The sequence below is a fragment of the Panthera uncia genome, chromosome D4 (genome assembly GCF_023721935.1).
Source record: "Panthera uncia isolate 11264 chromosome D4, Puncia_PCG_1.0, whole genome shotgun sequence".
Lineage (NCBI taxonomy): Eukaryota > Metazoa > Chordata > Mammalia > Carnivora > Felidae > Panthera > Panthera uncia.
The window spans coordinates 50103132-50124724 of record NC_064807.1 but is presented as its reverse complement, the minus strand read 5'-3'; the positions used below and the strand labels follow the sequence as shown (position 1 = coordinate 50124724).

General features: G+C 33.9%; 1 protein-coding gene across 11 annotated transcripts in view; it reads left to right on the top strand.

The window, feature by feature from the left end:
* The window catches only part of LINGO2 (leucine rich repeat and Ig domain containing 2), a 434702-nt gene that overhangs the window by 74130 nt on the left and 338979 nt on the right, over positions 1-21593 (top strand). For 7 of the 11 annotated variants that reach the window (XR_007456517.1, XR_007456521.1, XM_049624633.1 and 4 more), the window contains exons 3-4: positions 7046-7105; positions 8387-8470. The exons of the other annotated variants lie outside the window; for them this stretch is intronic. The gene's annotated coding sequence lies outside the window, so the exon portion shown is untranslated. The remainder of the gene's footprint in view (positions 1-7045; positions 7106-8386; positions 8471-21593) is intronic. 11 annotated transcript variants of the gene reach the window in all.

Sequence of the window (21593 nt, the reverse complement as noted above, 5' to 3'; positions counted from 1 at the left end):
TTGATGTGTACTAGTTTATGATATGGGCTAGACATTTCCAATCTTTCTAGGTTCATGATGCATCCTCTGCATAGTGTCTTAGTAATAGGCCAAATGAGATCTTTAACAATTCCATTTACCAAATAGTTAGGCTCAAATAACTTTCTAAGTATTTATGTCCCAACAACTTGATAGCTAGTTGAAAAAATAACACACATAAATTAAATTAAAAGAAAAAATATTTAATTTCATTCTTAAATAACCACACTTACTAAGCAGATGTTTGTACTTGTTAGACACTACAGTTTCTCTAAAATCTTAGAATCAGATTGAATGCTGTAACCCTTATCTCCTGCTCCAAATTGATTCTCAACTGATACTTGCTTTTTTATCATATCAATCATTAAAAACCCAGCTTCACAAAGATAGGACATCATCAAAAGGAATGAAACAAAGTTTAATGTTGAGATTGTGAACTACCACCAGCTAATAGTTTGTACAGTATTTTATATTTGTCTATTAATACTTTATTTCCCTTGAAATTTTAAAATAATTATGGCACTTTTATAAGTTTACTGTAATGCCCTGGGTTGCTTCCATGGAAAGTGGCAAGTTTGGGAACAGTGGAGCTAAACTGTTTTTATTTTCTTTTTTTAGAAAACTAGTTTCTCAGTTAGCCATACTTTATTCTGGAGCTAACTATGCCAAATGTTGGGCAATGCGATCTAAGGCAATATGGATTGCAAACTTAATTTGCTAAATCCTTGAGTTTTTATTAGCTGAAATCATTAAAATAGTATCTTCCTTTTTGAGAACAGATATTGGTGCCACTTACTCATTTATAGATTTTTTAATTAAATGGCTCTTTTTCCTACCCTGAGAATAAAGCTCAAACAAATTTCAAGCCAACAAATTTCATTGAATGCAAAAAAGCAAAGAAGAAAGAATAAAAATAATCTCTAATCCCACCATTTGGGAATAAATAGCATCAATATTTGTATGTATTTATATCCAGACACTTTTTTTTTCTTAATTATAGATGAATAGACAGGTACATTTTTATTAACATTTTATAAAAATAGTTTTATACCATTTTATAGTCTATTGTACTTTATTCACTTAGTCATATAAACCATATATGTTGGATATGTTTCCAAGTATGTATATGTGAATGTGTGTAGACATATATATGTATATGTAGGGATATATATGTAATGTGTATATGTATGTTTATATCCAATATACATAATATACATATTAATATACATATATATCCAATATGCATATATATATATATTCATCCTAATCTATATATTTATACACATAGATATATTTAGACATAGATGTGTGCATGCGTACATATATATACACATTAAAAACTTTCATGGCTACATGGTGTTCCACTTTTTGGTTGTATGTTGTACTACATTTTATTTAACCAATTTCAGTTGGTGGATATTTGGGTTATTTTGAGTTTTTCCTATTGCATACACTGTGTAATAAAAAGTGATAATCAGGCAGTTGTCTGATTATTTTCTTGGGAAGCATTCCTAAAGTCAAATTACCTTAAAGGATACATATATTAGAAAACTCTTTATATATTGCTAATTTTCTCTCAGAAAAGTTGTATAAATTTGGTTAGAAGGTGGCCTCAATAATATTTATTAATAATTCACTTTCTCCTCACTTGTTTGAATTATTACTTTTACTATATAATGAATTGTTAATGGCCATTGAGTTCAGTCTCTAAATTTTGTATTCTTTTCCATGAATCTCTGTCTGTAGTGGCTTCATTGCATAGTTATTTAATTATATTTCTTTATGCCTGATTTCAGTATACAATAATGTAGTTCCAAATACTCCTCCAACATATTTCATTGATATGTTCTAGACTAATCTTATCTATTGCTGTGTATTTGATTTGTATAGATACCTTCCTTATCACCTTCACCCCTCATTAAAATGCCTTTAGGATTTTAGTTGCAATTGAATACCATTTATGGGTTAATTTTGGAAGAGATATCTGTACAATATTGTTGTTTTATAGAGTTATAGTTTCTGTCTACTTATTTCCTTTGATATTCCTTATGCATTTAAAAATTTTATTTATCCTATGTATTTCTTAAGCTTAATGGAATTTTTTATATTTTTGTTTTTATTATCAATATAATTTTCCAAATATATTTTTTTAAGAATATGTATTTGGTTATAATTTATATGGACAAAATTTTTTGAAAAAATTCACACAAGTTATCTTGCTAAACTTATGTTTCATTATTTGTGTCTTTTGTTTACTCTTATAATGCATGCAAAAGAATAAAACTAATACTAATACAACTGATTTCTTATCTTAATTTGGAATATATCTGGTGTTTTATCATTAAAAAATTTTTCCAGGTAGTTTCATATAAATACTTTTTCAATTTAATTAAAGTTTCTTCTATATTGTTATTAATGTTTTTATATGTTATTATTTTTATGAAAAAATATTATGAAAGAGCCTTTTCAAGTGTTTTAGGAATATCAATACAGATCATATTTTCTCCTTTGCCTTTTTAATATGAAGAGTTACTAATGTAACAGATATGTAAAGAGGAACTGTCTTTACATTACTAGGATTAATCCTTTTATTTAATGTGTTATTCTTTTAATATAATCCTGGAATGTACTCATTAATTTTCAATTAAGACTTTTTGCATATATAATCCTAGTGAGAGTAGTCTTTTCTTCCCTTTGTGTTTTCTCATGGTCAGATTTTAGGGTTTTTATATTACCTTTTTAAAGCGAATTAGGAAAGTCTATATCACCTTATGTTAGTGCAAGAATCAGCATATTATGATGCACAGTCTACCACCTGCCCAGCACCTGTTTTTATAAATAAAGCTGTATTGAAACACAGTCATGCCCACTGGAGTACATGCTGTCTGTGTCTGCTTTCATCCTATGGCTGCAGAGTTGAGTAATTGCAAGAGACTTGATGATTCTCAAAGCCACTATATTTTTATTGTCTGACCTTTTACAGAAAAAGTATTCTCCCTCTGCTCTAAGATAAAGTTGCCTAGGACTTCTCCATCCTTCGAAAGTTTTACAGAACTCGTCTGAAAAATTAACTGGACCTTTACCAGTTATCCTCTTAGGAGAGGATAGATTTTTGAATAATCTTTCTTTTTTTGTAATGCTTATTTCATTAGTGTTTTAACTGAAACTTCCTGATATTTTATGATTTAAATTGTTCATGACCAACATAATTTTCCAGGTTTTGATATTAATTAGTAAATATTGAATGTTTTCTTATATAGTTTCAAATTTTCTATTTTTATATTTTGCTTCTTCCTTTTTGAATAAGTGTTTAAATAGCCTGTTTTTATTCTTTTTTTAATGTTTTTTTTATTTATTTTTGAGAGAGAGACAGAGTGAGTGGGAGAGGGACAGAGAGAGAGAGGGAGACACAAAATCTGAAGCAGGCTCCAGGCTCTGAGCTGTCAGCACAGAGCCTAACGCGGGGCTCAAACTCAAGCCATGAGATCATGACCTGAGCTGAAGTCAGATGTTCAACCGGCTGAGCCACCCAGGCACCCCAGACTGTTTTTTATTCTTTATCAGTATTATGAAGTTGTCTATTTTGTAGTTCTCTTAAGGAACCAATTATTGGTATTTATCAAGACTACCTTTGTCTATTGTATCTGATTTAATTTATTTGTATAATTATTATCTTTGTTAATTCCTTCTTCCATACAATTTTTGTAATTTATTTTTTTATGAATTTACATCCAAGTTAGTTAGCATTATAGTGCAACAATGATTTCAGGAGTAGATTCCTTAATGCCACTTACCCATTTAGCCCATCCCCCCTCCCACAACCCCTCCAGTAACAAACTCTGTTCTCCTTATGTTCATCTGTTTTGTATCTTAAAGTCCTCATATGAGTGAAGTTGTATGATAGTTGTCTTTCTCTGACTAATTTCCCTTAGCAAAATACCCTCTAGTTCCATCCATGTAGTTGCAAATGGCAAGATTTCATTCTTTTTGATTGCCAAATAATACTCCATTGTATATATATGTACCATATCTTCTTTATCCATTCATCCATCGATGGACATTTGGGCTTTTTCCATACTTTGGCTATTGTGGATAGTGCTGCTATAAACATGGGGGTGCATGTGTCCCTTTGAAACAGCATACCTATATACCTTGGATAAATACCTAGTAGTTCAGTTGCTGGGTTGTAGGGTAGTTCTATTTTTAATTTTTTTGAGGAACCTCCATACTGTTTTCCAGAGTAGCTGCACAAGTTTGCATATATTGTAAAGTATTTAATTGTCATTTTTAAATTTCTTAATTATAACAAATGCTTAATTGAGGTATTAAAATTTTTCTCATTTAAATATAAATGCATTCAGAGACACCTGGATAGCTCAATTGGTTAAGCAGCCAACTCTTGATTTTTGGCAAAGGTCATGAACTCAGTGTTGTGGGATCCAGCCCCACATGGGCTCTGCATCAGGCATGGAACCTGCTTAGGATTCTCTCTCTCCCTCTCCCTCTGCCTCCCTGCTTCACCTCTCACTCACTCGTGTGCACACACTCTCTATAAATAAATAAATAAGTAAAATACATTTGAGGTTATATGTTTTTCTTTGAGTACCATTTTGACAAAATACCATTTTAATTTTGGTTGATTTTTTTTTAAAGAATACTAATTTTTATTTTGATATAATCATCCAGATGAGAATTAATTAATAATTTTAAAATATTACCGATAATTTGTTATTTTTTACTATTAATATTAATGGTAAATTTTATTTAATAGAATGACTGATTTTTGACACCTAATGTAATTATTTTCCAAATATGCTATTTATGTATGGAAGAAAAGTATATGATCATTATTTATGCAGTTCAGTTTCAATATATAGTACTGAATCAAGATACTGTTTTTCCCTATTTATGTTTTGAATAATTGATCTGTTTGACTTAGAACAGTATGTTAATCCCCCCAAAATTTTTAATTTTGTGTTTTTCTAAATAGCTTCTAAATAGCTTTTAATTTTTGTATATGTTCTTCTAAATAGCTTTAATTTTTTTATATGTTCCTGCCATGTGCATAAAGGTCCATGTTTAGATCTGAATTCTGGTTTATAGGTTTTAACAGTAGACTATAAAAATCTTAGTTGTGAGTTTTGTTTTCTGATATTAATATTTTTACTTTGCATTTGCCTAATAAATACTTTTCCACAAATTTCTTGTTATCCTTTTCAAGATATTATTTTATTTTAGGTATGATTCCAGTTAATATCAAATAGGTAAAATTTTCTTTTGATCATAAACTAAACTCATTTGTCTTTTAAAAGGAAAGTTTAAACCAGTCACCTATATTGTGATAATTGATGTTTTGATCTCCTTCCTCTTGTCTTACTTTATCTTATCTGTTGTTATGACTTCTTAGGATTTTTTTTTGTATCCTAACCTTTTCTGTATGGTCAAGTGTTCTCATCTTCCATGGCCTGCAACTAGTTTCCTCCCACAGGAGGATAGGAGAGATTTCACATTCTAATAACCTTCTATATACCCTTAACTGTGGGAGATTTAAATATATATTTGCATATCTTTACCAATTTCAAGAATGAAACTGTATGAATGGATTCTTCTTTGGGTAAGATAAATACTTTGGCAAGTCAGTACATTCTCATCTTCAATGTTTTGTGGAAATAATCTGAAAGTATTGCTTTGTTTTTTTTTACATTAGATAGCTACTTCAGGGATTATGTCTTCATATGTATTTTCAGATCAAACCCTAGATTAACACTTGAGTGTATAGGCTTCATGGATTTAACTGATATTTATTACTTTCCATGTACCATGTTGTAAGAATTTTTAAAAATTTTTTTAATGTTCATTAATTTTTGAGAGAGAGACACAGTGCAAGCAGGGGAGGGGCAGGCAGAGAGGGAGACAGAGGATCCAGACCAGGCTCCAGGCTCCTAGCTGCCAGCACAGAGCCTGACCGAGGTGGGGCTCAAACCCACAAACAGTGAGTTCACAACCTGAGTCGAAATCCAACGCTCAACCAACTGAGCCATCCAGGTGCCCCCATGTTGTAAGATTTTAGTTACCATTGTTTTCCCATCATTCTACATATTTTCCCTTTCTTGACTCTTGACCCTTTGCTCTCACTGACTGATTGGAATACCTTTTCAGATGGATGTTATTTATTATTTCATCAGAAGGACACAAAAATTGTACTTGGTCTGTATACACATATACATACAAAATATATATAGAGAGTAATATATATATATAATATATAATATGTAATATGTAATATATATAATATATAATATGTAATATGTAATATATATAATATATAATATGTAATATGTAATATATATAATATAATATGTAATATGTAATATATGTATATATAATATATAATATGTAATATATGTATATATATATATTTTTTCCCCCCTCTCTGGGTGCCTATAGGTTTTGTTTTTTTTTTTTTTCCTATATGCTTTGAATTTGGAACTTCACCATATGCAGGTAAAGGTCTTTTTGCATTGATTTTTACCAGGTTCTTCATGACCTTTTAACTTTTTCCCTAATTCAGAGATAGTGTTCCCATCTTTTACTTTTATGTTCCATGTATATTGGAGCTCTTGATATAGTTTCCATGTATATGATTGTATTTTCTCATAATTTCTATCTCTTAATCTAGCTTCCAAGTTTTTGCTTTCTGTTGATCCTTGATCTCATATCCTAATTCACTAATTATATACTTTGGAAACTACAAATCTGTCAGTAACTAGTACTGTGGTCTCTTTGTAAATATATGGAACATGCTTTCACTGCTATCACTGTTTTTAGGGTTCTCCTAGTTAGTCATAGCTTGTTATTGACTGTGTTTTCTACTTTTAGGTTTTACTATTTAGAGTGTTTATAAAGTTCTCTCCTGCTTTATAATACCTCTGTTTCACTGGGCACCATTTCTTCTTAGTGCTCATATGATCTCTTTCTTTTGAACTATTGAGACTTTTCATTTTCTCTGTTTATTTTTCTGTCTTAGCCTTTTAGAAGAGATCTAAGTTGTTCTTCAGCTATGAAGTGGAATCTGTGAAGAATTAAGGTCACTGTTTCTGTCATTTTGTTGTTATTGTTACAAATAAATGTAGACACTTAATGTGCAAACTTTCCTTGACAAGCCAAGGGGATAGTAATTTACAGAGCTAGGGACAGGGCTACAGGCAGGGAGAACACATTAGTGGATACAGGTGAATCAGTTTTGTTCTGGAAAGTTTTCCTTTGAAATTTTGATAAATGTGAAATTTTCATCCTTGGTTGCCATAAGAACAATTGAACCAGAAATGCTTACTCCTCCCTCCTTGATGCCCGACGGAGACATTTCATTTATAATGTTTCCTGGTTCGCTTACCAGCCAATTCTTACAACCTGTAGACTGAGTGGGTTGTGAACATGTCTGATTCCCAGCCCCCACAGATAAGGACAGCTTTGTGAAACTCTGTGTGTATTTTACAGAACCAGTGGGAAGCTACCACCGTTTGTTTCTGACTTACACCATTTCTTAGCTAAGGCCTTAAGGATTAAGGTCTGTAAGTAAGATCCTTAACCAGTTTTCAGAAAGAATATGGACTTTTTTCTATTATGTTGATTAAGTCATTATAATGAGAAACTCAACAGTATTTAAGATGCCCTAAATCTGAAAGTTGAATTGAAATTCTTATGTCAGTCCCAAGTGCTTTTATCACCATGCTTATAAATAGGTTACCTATACAGGCCAAGTTGTGCTCAGCTTTGTTAATTTGCCAGAATTCTCCAAACTTTTACCTCAACCTTCTTCTCAGTCCTACTTATTGTACTATTTCCATTACAAAATAAGCAGGGCCAGAGCCCTTCAGACCAAGAAATGGAAGAGATGTGCAATTGTGTGTGTGTGTGTGCGTGTGTATGCGTGTGTGTGTTCTATCAATAGTATTTGCTGTTGGCAATTTATTTAGACAATAGGTAAAATAAAAATTTAACTGGTAATTATCTCATTATAAACCTTCATTCCATGGCTTACTCTGACTATCCTGAATGATATTCTGGATTTCCAATCAGATAATCCTTATCTGTTTGACATCATGCTTAACTGTGTCCTAAGTTTTCTGTGGGAAACACTGATGAAAGATGATTGTCATATGGTTTGTAAAGTGACCATATGGAAATTCTGTGTTATGATTAGAGCAGATCTTTAAGTCCATTTTGCAATCCCTTGGAAATCATTGTCCATCCAGCAGAAGCTTTTTGCTGCCATCAAAAATCTCCTAATAAAACCCCTTACCTAAAACAAATGGAAAACTTTGATCATCAGGAGCACCGAGACCGATTCTAGCTGTTTTGTCTGTAGGTTTCGTTTAAATGAGTAGAAACGGCTCACTCACTGAGGGTCATTTTTCTGGCCATCCCATTTCCTAAAGGAGAAAAAAAAAAGGTATGTTTTAACCTTGTAGAGTCTTTTGCAAACAATATTTAATTATTTTTAAACTACATTTGTGAGTTTTTTTATTCACACAACCTCGTCTAGAATGTGCTTTAATTAGTAACATTTCTCTCCACATATATGGTGCTTACCTGAGGTTATTTTCTGATGGAAAAACCTCTTTGATATTCCAGAATTGAACTCTTAACATTTTACATGAGAAGTCAAGCAGGGGGGGAGGACGGATATTCACCAAAGGCCTAAAGCTTAAAAAGCAGCCAGGAAGAGACCTGCCAGCAGGTTTTAGGTCCCAGCAGCACCGAATGGTGGTGCATTGCTGGGGCCAGAATTGCACATGTCTGGTCAGGATGGGCATGGGAGGTTGTGGAGATGAAGTTTCTGAGGTCGCTAAACTGGCCATGTAGCATTTGAGACACCTTTCAGTGGAAATATTTATTTGACAATGGCAATATAAACATAAAAAATAAAAGACAAGCAAAGATATGGATTCAAAGACAAGGTTAAACAACACCAGAGAAGGAGAGCACAGACAGACAACTACAGAGAGCCATCATTTTTGTTGCAGATTTTGCTTTGTACTTCCTTGAAGTCCAGAAACGGGAGACTAGTCATTTCTAGTGTCAGCATTTTTCAGAGAGAAGGGTGTTAACATACAATATCTCAGAAGAAGGAGAGTCTTTCCTGACCATCAGTTTTAGAAAAACAATTTTCTTTCCTTTTGGGGGAGTTGGAAATATGTCATACAGGAGGCTTGTACTTCCGGCAACTTGTTTACTTACTCTCCCCCATGATGAAGACAGGTTGGTAATGTATGATTCGTCACAGTGAGGATCTGAGGTTGGAAGAAACTTAGACATATTATTCCATTGTGGGTATATGGGCAAGTTCTACCATTTACAATAATGGGATACTAAGGTTAACTTGTTTCTGTGAACATTATGGTAGACTGGTAAAAGCTAAGGATTCGTAGTTTGGAAACCAGTCCTGGGATATTTGCCCACTAAGTGTGAGACTTAAGGGAAGCAACACAAACTATAAAATACACATGATGATGAATTATGATTGAATTTTGGAAAAGATAATGTGAAGTAGAAAGCGTTATACACCTTATAATTATGATCCTTTTAGGGATAGACTATTCTTTTCAGGAAGCAGCAATTACTCTACAATTCCTGTCTTTTCTGAATATATTTATTACAAACATCATCTTTTGGTTTGGTTGTATTTTTCTCCAGTTGTTTTGTTAACTTCTTTCCATGGAGAAATGAGTCCTCATCACTATGAAATGGGTCTTTTCTTGGCTAGTTTTCAGTCTGCACTGTGTTTTAGATGTCACCGTTACAGAGTTGTGTTTCACAAAATAATATCGCAACAATAAAGAGTTGATTTAAGTGAGTCTAAGTAACAAAATATAGCAGTAACACATGACTGAAATGACTAGTAACGTATTTAGTAGTAAAATGAGACTGAACAAATAAGTAATATATGAGATAGAACTAAATCTCTATCCACAGTCTGTTATTAGAATGTCAAAACACCTTTTTCTAGTTACCTCTGTTGTCAGCATATTTTTTAAAAAACAGAGTTACAACTTTTAGATTTCTTATATGTGATAGAGACAGATTTTTAAATGACCCAGGTATATATATTCTTTTCACTGAAGATTTGTCTCAGCTGAAAACTTCTTTTATATCTACTTATGTAAACTTTGTTCATTACACAACTAGATAACAGTATGTAATGAGAAATTAGTCCTTACTGTCCTTAGTTTTTTGTTTCATGATGTATTTTCCTTTAAGGACTCATTAGGTTGTTTTATTGCTATGCATAATATTTGCCCTTTAAAGAGAATGGGAAAAGGTTGCATTGTGCTCTTGAACTTATTGCTAGATTTTCTAAGAAAATAATGGCATGAAGGAATGATTCTGTTACTAAAATATCCTTGTGATTACTTCATTTATTACTGTGCTGAGTGACCTAATAACAATTTTTTCTATTAAAACCTTCTCACTATTATACATATTTTCTGTAATGAACATCAGAAACCCATGCCTCTTCTTCATGCTCTGAAGACAGGTTGTTTATTCTTTAGAGTATTTTTTTTCTTTAAATTGTTTTGCACCGTTTAGAAATTAGCCAAACTCTTCCCAGTTACATCCACTACTTGAGTTTAAATAAGCCAATAGAGGGAAGCTCTTTACTAGGTCACTTTTGTTCAGAAAGTTTGTCAAGAATATGGCAAAAAAAAAAAAAAGATGTCTCTTGCTTATAGATACCTTCTTTCCTCTTATAGAATTCCAAAATAAGCATTGTTCTATTTCTTTTGGTGTGATATATGTTAGAATAATACTGTTATGACTTCAGATCAATTTTAGTATATTTATAAATGCTTTATACTTCATTCAGAGGGTGTATGATGCATTTTTCAAGTATTGTGCATTTCATAAAGAGTTATGTCCTGCTGAGCTATTTCCTGTTTTAGTAAGATAACATTAGCTACTACTGAGGACTTATGTTTTTAATGTTTATTCATTTTTATTTATTTATTATTTTTTAATATGAAATTTATTGTCAAATTGGTTTCCATACAACACCCAGTGCTCATCCCAACAGGTGCCCTCCTCAATACCCATCACCCACTCTCCCCTCCACTGCTAGGAATTTACCCGAGGGATACAGGGATGCTGATGCATAGGGGCACTTGTACCCCCAATGTTTATAGCAGCACTTTCAACAACAGCCAAATTATGGAAAGAGCCTAAATGTCTATCAACTGATGAATGGATAAAGAAATTGTGGTTTATATACACAATGGAATACTACATGGCAATGAGAAAGAATGAAATATGGCCTTTTGTAGCAACATGGATGGAACTGGAGAGTATTATGCTAAGTGAAATAAGTCATAAAGAGAAAGACAGATACCATACGTTTTCAGTCTTATGTGGATCCTGAGAAATGTAACAGAAGACCATGGGGGAGGGGAAGGGGAAAAAAAAGTTAGAAAGGGAGGGAGGCAAACCATAAGAGACTCTTAAAAACTGAGAACAAACTGAGGGTTGATATCCAAAATCTATAAAGAACTCACCAAACTCCACACCCGAAAAACAAAGAATCCAGTGAAGAAATGGGCAGAAAACATGAATAGACACTTCTCTAAAAAAGACATCCAGACGGCCAACAGGCACATGAAAAGATGCTCAACGTCGCTCCTCATCAGGGAAATACAAATCAAAACCACACTCAGATACCATCTCACACCAGTCAGAGTGGCTAAAATGAACAAATCAGGATACTATAGATGCTGGAGAGGATGTGGAGAAACGGGAACCCTCTTGCACTGTTGGTGGGAATGCAAACTGGTGCAGCCACTCTGGAAAACAGTGTGGAGGTTCCTCAAAAAATTAAAAATAGATCTACCCTATGACCCAGCAATAACGTTTATTCATTTTTGAGAGACAGAGAGAGACAGCATGAGCGGGGAAGGGGCAGAGAGAGGGAGACACAGAATCTAAAACAGGCTCCAGGCTCCGAGCTGTCAGCACAGAGCCCGACGCGGGGCTTGAACTCACAAACTGCAAGATTCTGACCTGAGCTGAAGTCGGATGCTCATCCGACTGAGCCCCCAGGCGCCCCAGCTGAGGACTTATTATATGCCTCACATTGTGCTCGAGAGCTTTCCATAACTTATCTCATTTAATCCTTACATTAACATTATGAGTTAGAAATTATCACCTTACATCTATAAGGAAACTGAGACTGACGTTAATTACATTACTTCCTTCTTGTCACAGAGCAAGGGTCAGAATTCAACCTTAGGTGTAGCTGATAAAACAATCCGTGCTCTTCACTAGCAGTTTGTTTTGCCTGATGGTGAATCAACAGTGTGTCTATACCATTTCCCTGTTTTACTGAGCTGCAGAGGTAAGGCCAGGTCTTCTACATCTAGGAGGGAGGCTGACCAAGAGTAAGGAACAAGGCTTTGGGAGGCAATCCAAGGCGAGGTAGGGCCTGTAGGTACCTGTGGCTGAACAGGCTACAGGCAGAGAGGGCAGAGCTCCGGTGCAGTGGCCCCATCAACAGAGTTACGCAATACCTTTCATTTCAGTGAACGGAGCTCCCTGTTTCTGACAAATAGGGAGATGGGTTCTTGCACTAGATTCTCAAATGAGAACATTCTCACAATGTTCTAACCATTGCCTGGAAACAATACATATTGTTCACTACATTTTCCAGGTACTTGCAGATTTTATTATAGTAAATAAAATAGAAATTTATTTTAAGGCTTTGTTGAATTGAGTCTTTAACTATTTCTTCAGTTGGTAAATGCTAATATCACTAGTTAACAGATGTAATTAAATTTAGGTTCAGAAATGTGTTGACATTAAAATGTGTTCTCACACTTAAAAATGTTTGCAGCCACAGCACTATTGAACTTATGCAGTCCTGAACATTTAATGAGAACTTACTATTTTGCCAGCCATTCAAGTTAACACTTTATTTTTTTTTTAAGTTTATTTATTTATTTTGAGAGAGGAGGGTCAGAGAGAGAGAGAGAGAGAGAGAGAGAGAGAGAGAATCCTAAGCACACTCTGCACTTATAACGATCTAGGTGATAAATTCTATCATTATCCTATTTTTCAGATGTAGAAATTGAACATCAATTTCAAATTTCTAAATACCACCTATTATAAAAACTTTTTTAAAGATTAAGTGGATAACAAATTTAAAACCGCACAGTATAAGTTCAAAGGCAGTAAAAGTTAACTGATTATTATTATTAGTTGTAATAATGGTAGTGGAAGACAAATCATTATTTTATTGGTAAAATTTATTAGTACCTTATATCTTATCTTTTCTGAAAGGGGTGAAAAAGTTAGGAAAGGTCATAAAGGACATTTTGTTATGTCTGGTGAATAAACAAAGTCACATTACATTTTAAGAAAAAACAAAAGACTTGAAAGGAGTTTTCTGCTTACAGAATGTGCTTTAGGTCATTTTCCAAGATTTGGGAGACACTTGTTTACTCCCATCTGCCATTGTTTTAATGCTTTTATAGTTTTGTTTGTTTGTGTGTTTGGTGGAGGGCTATCAAAAAGGTGTGGAAATTGATGGTATATAATTGAAATTCAGTACATGGAAAAGCATTTCTGCACTACTAGATTAGTCATTAAAAAACTTCTTCTGCATCAGTATTAATCCACTTCCTGTGTTTTTACTGTTTCATGGAAGGTAGATATTATAGTTACCAGCTAACACAGACATTCAAACATTTAAGAATTACCATGAATAGAGGTTGGATAGGTAATCATATGGTGAGCTTCAGTATTATGAAAATGAAACTTTAGTAACCACATTGAGCCACTAATAGCTACATGCAAAACTATAGTCAGTTTCAGAGTTTTTCTTGTAGTTTTAATTGTCTTCCTTCCCTAAAAAAAAAAAAAAAAAAAGAAAGAAAGAAAAAAAAGTCATTCTGAATTTAGGGTGAAGGGGCCCTTTAGTTTGCAACTTCTCCAAAGAACTATCAGAACTCTGCATCATTTGTCCCACAGACCATAGGAAAATGTTTTGATTACCATTGGTGTTCAATAAAACTTTGAGGGAGAGAGAAAAGGATGAGTCAGGCCCCTAGTTTAATAATTCAGTAGAGTTACAAAGTGATTTGTCTTATTGTATTTTATTTTTAGCCTCAAATTTTTATTTTAATTTAGAGGGCAATTTTTCCAGCTAAATTCTAGTCTTTATTTTTGAGTATTGATTTATTTCCATTTTACAAAAGTGATACATGAGCTGTGTAGAAAATTTGTAAAATACAGAAAAGCACAAAAGACAGAAATAGCATTTTTTTTTCATGATTCTACTGTTACTCTATAAAGTATGAGATTGTGCTTTCAGGAATATTATCTGTTTACAGGGCTATGTATTCTGTATATAATATTTATGCTTTTAATATCCTACCTATTGTTTACAATATGAAATTATGTTATATTAATTTACATATTATTTTAAACTATTAAAACATTTAAAGGCAATGTGCAAATTTTTAACTAAATTGAATCACATTTTATTATAGCAGAACAGTTGGCTATTTAAAGAATTACTGATAGAATTCGTTCTGTGATTTGTGTGGCCAGCCCAATTTTTTTTTTTGATATTTGTAAGTGTATATATTTTTTAAAAAAAGTATACTAGTAATAAGTAAAATATGTTAAACGTATTGCTATACAACACGAGTTTTTTTTAGGCAAAATTTGCACTGGTAATGATCAAATAATTTTATGACAAGCATGCTTCTGAACCCAGAAACAAATACACATAAATATACCCAACTAATGTTTAACAAAAGTGGAAAATCAGTGCAACGAAAAAAGAGTCTTTTTAAGAAATGGTGCTAGAATAATTGGGGACCAGTAGCCTCCAAAATAAACTTCAAACTAAAACTTTTGCTCTGCAAATGACTTTGTTAAGGGAATAAAAGACAAATTGCTGCTTGGGAGAAAATATTTCCAAATCCTATATCCAGCAAAGGACTCATAACCCTAATATATAAAGCACTGTCTAAATTCAACAATAAAAAAAAAACTCCAATTAAAAAATGGTTAAAAGACTCAGACATTTCACTAAAAAATATATGCGAATGGTGAATAAACTCCTGAAAAGATATTCAACATGATTAGCTACTAGAGAAATACCAACTAAAACCACAGTATGATACCATTACACATATACAGGAATAACAAAAGTAGAAGACAATACCAAATATTGTCAAGAATGTGAAAATATAAATCTCTCTTTTTTGTTGTTATTTTTTAACTTGTTTTATTTTTTTTTGTTTTTTAAATTTACATCCAAATTAGTTAGCATATAGTGCAACAATGATTTCAGGATGAAAATATAAATCTCTCATATATATTGCTGGCAAATGGTAAAGCCACTCTGGAAATCAGTTTAGCAGTTTCTTAAAAAAAAAAAGTAAATAAATGTATAATTGCCACAGCCAACAATTATGCTCCTGGGAACTTATTTATGAAGAAGAAAACATGAAACCTTATATAAGAATGTCCATAGCAGTTTTACTGAAGATAGCCAAAATCTGGAAACAACTCAAATATCCTTCAATGGATGAATAGGTAAACTGTGGTACATCCATGCCAATACTATTCAGCAATAAAAGGGAACAAACTTTTGATACATGTAACAATTTAGGATGGATCTTAAGGGCATTATACTGGGGATGGGGAAGCCAGTATCAAAAAATTGCATATTGCATGATCTCTAAAGTGGCACGATTACAGAGATAGAGGTGATGTGTGGGATTGTCAGAACAATGGGGAAAGGGAGGAAGGCGGGACTGTACAAAGCAACACGTAGTTTCCTTGGGTGGTAGAACAGACCTTTGTATTGATGGCAGTGGTCGTTATAGGAATCTGTACATGTGGAAAAAATCTCATAGAATTACACAGACGTTTTACAAAATGAATGAAGGGAAAAAGTCAACTGTGTCTTTTCTGTGGGTCAACACTTTTCATTTAAAATTTTTTGTTTTGTTTTTTTTGTTTGGTATTTTTTATATTTTTCAGCTTGTTAACTATTAGTGTGTATGGTTTCTAAAATCTAAAAAAGTCATTTAATGAATTTTTTTATGAGAAAAAGAGAACATGTTTCTCAAACTGGGCAAAGATTACAGTTAAGGAAGCCCCACAGCCAGGTGCCCAGCATTTCACAAATCCACAGGATAAGTACATTCTCCTGGAACATCAGTTTTCCTTGAAAATTGGGAGTGGAAGGTGTGCAGAAGAAACAATTTTCACATTATACAAGCATGAATATTTTGTGTAATAGAATGTGAAATTCATGTATATTTTTGATACATCACAGATGATTGCAAAATGTCTTGGTTGAAGTAAATGCCTTAGGGCTACATATTTGAGCACTTCTCTCTGTGTTCATTCTTCTCGTAGATAAGAAAAAAGCACTCTTCTGCACGTAGTATATGCATGGAATTTAACAATGCCTTAAATGCTAAGACTTTTGTGGTTTCTATCCATGATTTGGTGGGTATTCGGAATGTGACACCAGCACCCCCTCCTAGACCCAACATTATCTGCTAGCCTCAGAAGTCCTAGAGAGGGTAGATCAGAGATGGTGGGTCGCTAGAGGATGAGGAAGATGATAAAAATAATAACTGAATGATTTTAGCAGAAATGAAGCTAATTCCACCAGCATGGATAGGCAAGAAACATCACATATCTTTATTATCTCTGTACTAACTTCCATTCCTGGTCTTTATCTCACTGGCTTGGCAGGGAATTTCGACTCAGTCATTCCTAGGCTTTTCCAACCAACCTCACATCACCCTTGCCCTGTCTTTGTGCCTGAATTCTGGTGTTTTAAATAGTGCCAAGGCCTTAGGAGGCCTCTTCATAGCTCTCTAGATACTGTCATGGTGCCCACTGTCCTAACCTCAGGGTTCTTTCAGGTTCATGGCCATAGTGCTCCAGTGTTTACCTTGGACATGAGAGGACGAAGCTTAGCTCCTTGGGGCACTTTAATCCATACCTTTTGTGGTTCACCACGTCTTCATGCTTCTACACAGCAAGGCACAGATATTTCACAGATAATTCCCATCCAAGTACTCTACTTCTCAACCCCACCAGAAACCTATTCTGTAAGGATAACACTTATTTAAAATGTACCATATATATATATGTGTGTGTGTGTGTGTGTGTGTGTGTGTGTGTGTATACACCAGGCATTGTGTGTAACTCATTTATCCTTACGAAAACTCTGTGTGGTAGATACCATTATTATCCCACTTGTAGATGAGAAAGCAGGCACAGAGTTCAAGTATATAATTCCAGAAAATAAACATGTATCATTTCATTGAACTGTATTTTGTGGATATTTTCCAATTAAATTTGTTAATTACTCTCCAATTGAAAGGATGTATGTTACAATTGGTTGAATAGTACTTATTTTATAGTTAGTTTAGCTTGCTAATTCGCCATCAAAAGAAATAGAAACATAGGTTATGAAAATAGAGGTTGTTCACTCATACTGTCTTTTTTTTTGCTTATTTTCCTAAAAAGATTGGAAGCTCTCAGGTGATTCTCTTTCCTATATTCCATTGAATTTCCTGCAGTACTTAATATATATGCATCCATAATATCCACCTGGCAGAACAGCAACTTTGTGTTCAAGCAAACCTTCCAGGCAGAAGCAGTTCCTGCTTTTGCAAAGAAGCAAATCCTGCAGCGCAAGGGGAATCCTATAATCATATCTTCACATCTTCAAATATGAAATATAAATCAACATTAGATAAATTCTTGATAATTTTCCTAATGTTACTGTGCTCCAAATTGATGGTTCCTTTTCTTTTGTGAAACAGTGAGCTGACAAAATTATATAATAAGGTCATTTGTAAGCAATATTTTCATTTCCTTTCCTCTTTTCAAACGGATACAATGTTAGTTTTAATGCACTGAGAAGATGTCTACTCATGTACACTTTTTAAATGATTTGGAAAAAGGATGATATCATTTTAGAATGTCTTTCATAGTATTTATGTGGGTTTTAAAGAACTATCTATGCATAAACCAAAGGATATGGCAAGGCCCTGACATGATTGCATTTTGAAAGTTCATTAACAATACCCTTAGAGTACATCATAGCCTTAATATGTACACTTGAGAATTGTCTGGTTTCAATTTAGTTTAATTTCCTGAATAGTAATGTACATTTTTTTATTTGATGTACTTTGAAAATGAAGAGTGGGTTAGCAATGGATTAGAAGGAAAAAAAGTTTCCTCTCTAATCAGCTCCATCAAGTTAGCATTGTGGCTTGACTTTGCTAGGCAGCTCTCCTAAAGGTCTTACTATTTTACATTTGAATGTGCCTTGGCCTCCCACCTAGATTAACCTTATACAAAACGGCCCTTTAAAAGTCTCTGGTGTCCTTGCAGAATTGCTGATTGACCTCCTTTACCTATACCTTGAAAGATCTCTTTCTTTTAAAGAAGGTTTAGAGCAGCTGTAGTTAGTTTTTATGGAATCAATGATTCTTCCTGTTTAATCACTTGTGTTCTAAAATAAAAGAATTTGCCTTCAATTGTTAACACACAAAGATATGGACACGATGCTCCCCTAACTTAATCACTTGCTTTTATGACTCATGACTTGTTAGAACGCTGATATTGTAATGTTTCCTGTTAGATGGGCCTCCACGTTCCACCGGCTGATTTTTGAAGAAGCCAGCTGGATTCTGATCAGTAAAACTGTACACATTAAAGATACATATTTCTGAATCATAACATTTTTGTTTTCCTGTTAAAACAGCTCGCCTTAAATTTCAGGGCTGGGGACATCTACCTGATCCCCATCTCCTTCTGCATTTGATCACCAGCTCACAGAACTAGAAAATAATTTAAGTAAAGTCACTGAGTCTGCCCCTGCCCCCAGGCCAGTGGGTACCCCCAGCCCAATGCATGCCTTCATAGGGACTTTTCCTGGGCCAGAGTTTTATAGGTTTCCCTTGGAAACCCCTTTAGGAATTTAAATATTCTTCCAGGCATGATCCAGTTCCTTATGACTAAACAAGATTTGCTTCAATCAAAATCTATTCACTTCCTTTTGTTTTATTTTCTTTGGATGGAAGAAACAAGTCACAATTTTACATGAGCACATCTCCATCTTGAGGTTGGTTGTTACTAAACTTTTTCCCATCCCTCTTCCCTATAGTAACTTAATTCTTATCCCATTTCAATAGGGCCAATTTATTTTTTTTTTAATTTTTTTTGAGAGATAGAGGACATGGGTGAGTGGGGAGGAGCAGAGAGAGAGAGGGAAAGAGAGAATCCCAAGGAGGCCCCACACTGATGCCTTATGCAGGACTGGATCTCACAGACTAAAACATGAGATCATGACCTGAGCCAAAATCCAGAGTCAGACACTTAACTGACTGAGCCACCCAGGCGCCCCTCAACTGGGCCAATTTAGATAGTACCACAGTAAGAAGTACCTTTGTAAGATTTCTAAACCACTGAAGATGTGTTTTGTTTTTATCTCCAGAGAACCTCAGATGTAAGTCTCAGGCCAGGTATATTTTGAAGAGTAAATTCAGTGTAGTGGCTTGAATTAGAAACTATAACCCCAGACTAGGTAGCAATCTACTGGCCAGGTAACTGTGGGCAGGTCCTTAGAGTCTAAATCCTCTGTTTCATGATTAACCAAGCAAAGACACTCTATCTAATTCATTACTTTACTTTATATTTTATTAACATTTTCAAACATATTGGCTAACATTTTTTAAAGACTTTATATTTCAAGATAGTTTTAAGTTCATAACAGAATTGAAGGAGAGGTACAGACACTTCCCATATACTCTCCACCCACCCTCCCACCCCCCCACATCCATAGCCTCCTTCTTTATCAACATACCCACCAAATGGTACATTTATTATAGCTGATGAATCTACACTGACACATCATAATCACCCAAAGTCCATAATTTACCTTAGGATTCACTCTTCATATGGTACATTCTATTGGGTTGGACAAATGTATAATGACAAGTATCCATCATTATGGTATCATAATCATAATCACTGCCCCCAAAATCCTCTGTGCTCTGCCTATTCATCCCACCTCTCTCTCCCCCAACCCTGGCTATCATGGATCTTTTTACTGTCACCATAATTTTGTCCTTTCCAGAATGCCCTATAGTGTGAATTGTACATTATGTAGCCTTTTCAGATTGGTGTTTTTCACTTAGTAATATGCACGTAAGGTTATTCTATGTCTTTTCATGGCTTGATAGCTCATTTCTTTTTAGTACTGAATAAGATTCCTTAGTCTTGATGTACCACAGTTCATATATCAATTTACTTACTGAAGGACACCTTGATTACTTCCAAGTTTTGGCAATTATGAGTAAGTCTGCCATAAACATTCCCGCGCAGGAATTTTTTGTGTGATTTACTACTTTTTTGAAGGAGATTGTTTGTATTTGAAAGCACTTTGAAAATTGTAAAACCCCATTCAAAGGTAAGGAATGTTTTTCTTGAAGGAGAGGAAGGGGATGAGTACTGAATTGAACAATTCATGCAACCCAGGGCATGACCCAGGGCATGACCTATGACCCTAGGGCCTAAGACTCAGCCAGGGCATGATCAAGGACCAGTCGCTCTAAGGTCGAGAAACATATCAGGCAGGGCCAGACTAGGGTGAGACCAAGTACACAAAATTTGAGGACTTCCTAGCACCATAGTCCTACAACTGATTCAGTACATTGTAAAGAAAAAGCTCTGTTTTATTATGCTTAATTCCGTCCTTTTCCCAAGTTTGTGTTCTATTGGACTCTGTTCCTCAAGGTGTTAACTTGTATACTTCAAAAACAGTGTTGTGCTCAAAATATGATTGGAATGCATATTAAGTTTCCTCTCAGATAATTGAGTTACATTAGCATATTACAAGCTCTGAAAAGGCCTACAATAATAAAATCTGTTTAATCTTACTTAACATAACAGCTTCCATTTTGTTTCTCAGCATTTTCAATCTTTCCTAAAACTATAAATACTGACAGGGAAAACCTGACCAGAATTAAGGAAAGAAAAGGTAGCTTGCCAGACAGTGTGGCTCTGAATTCTTTATTATTCTAGTGTCAAGCAATAGCTCTGTTATTTAGTCAGTTGTATTATGGAAGACTCATTTTTAAGATTTATTTTATTAACCTTTATGAATGACTGTTAAAATTACAATATTCCTTTCATTGTGTTAGGTACAATTCTAAAAAGCCATCACATTTGGTAGTTCCTTAAGTTGTAATAAATATTTTATCAATGGTAAAACCCACATTATTGATATAATCACTAAATGTTGGGATTATTTTATATCTTGTATCCTTCAAAACAAAAACAAAAGTGAAATCCTTCTAAGAAAGAGTAGCACTATAGTACTACTCAGATTATATTTTAGAGTGACCCAGTCAATCAACAGTATTTATCTGAGTTGCTTACTGTGTTTGGGGCTTGGTGCTTTTATCATATTCTAGAGCTGAAAGTAAAATGTTACTGTAGAATCTTGAATGTTTAAAGATGTGTTAACGAAGGTTCTT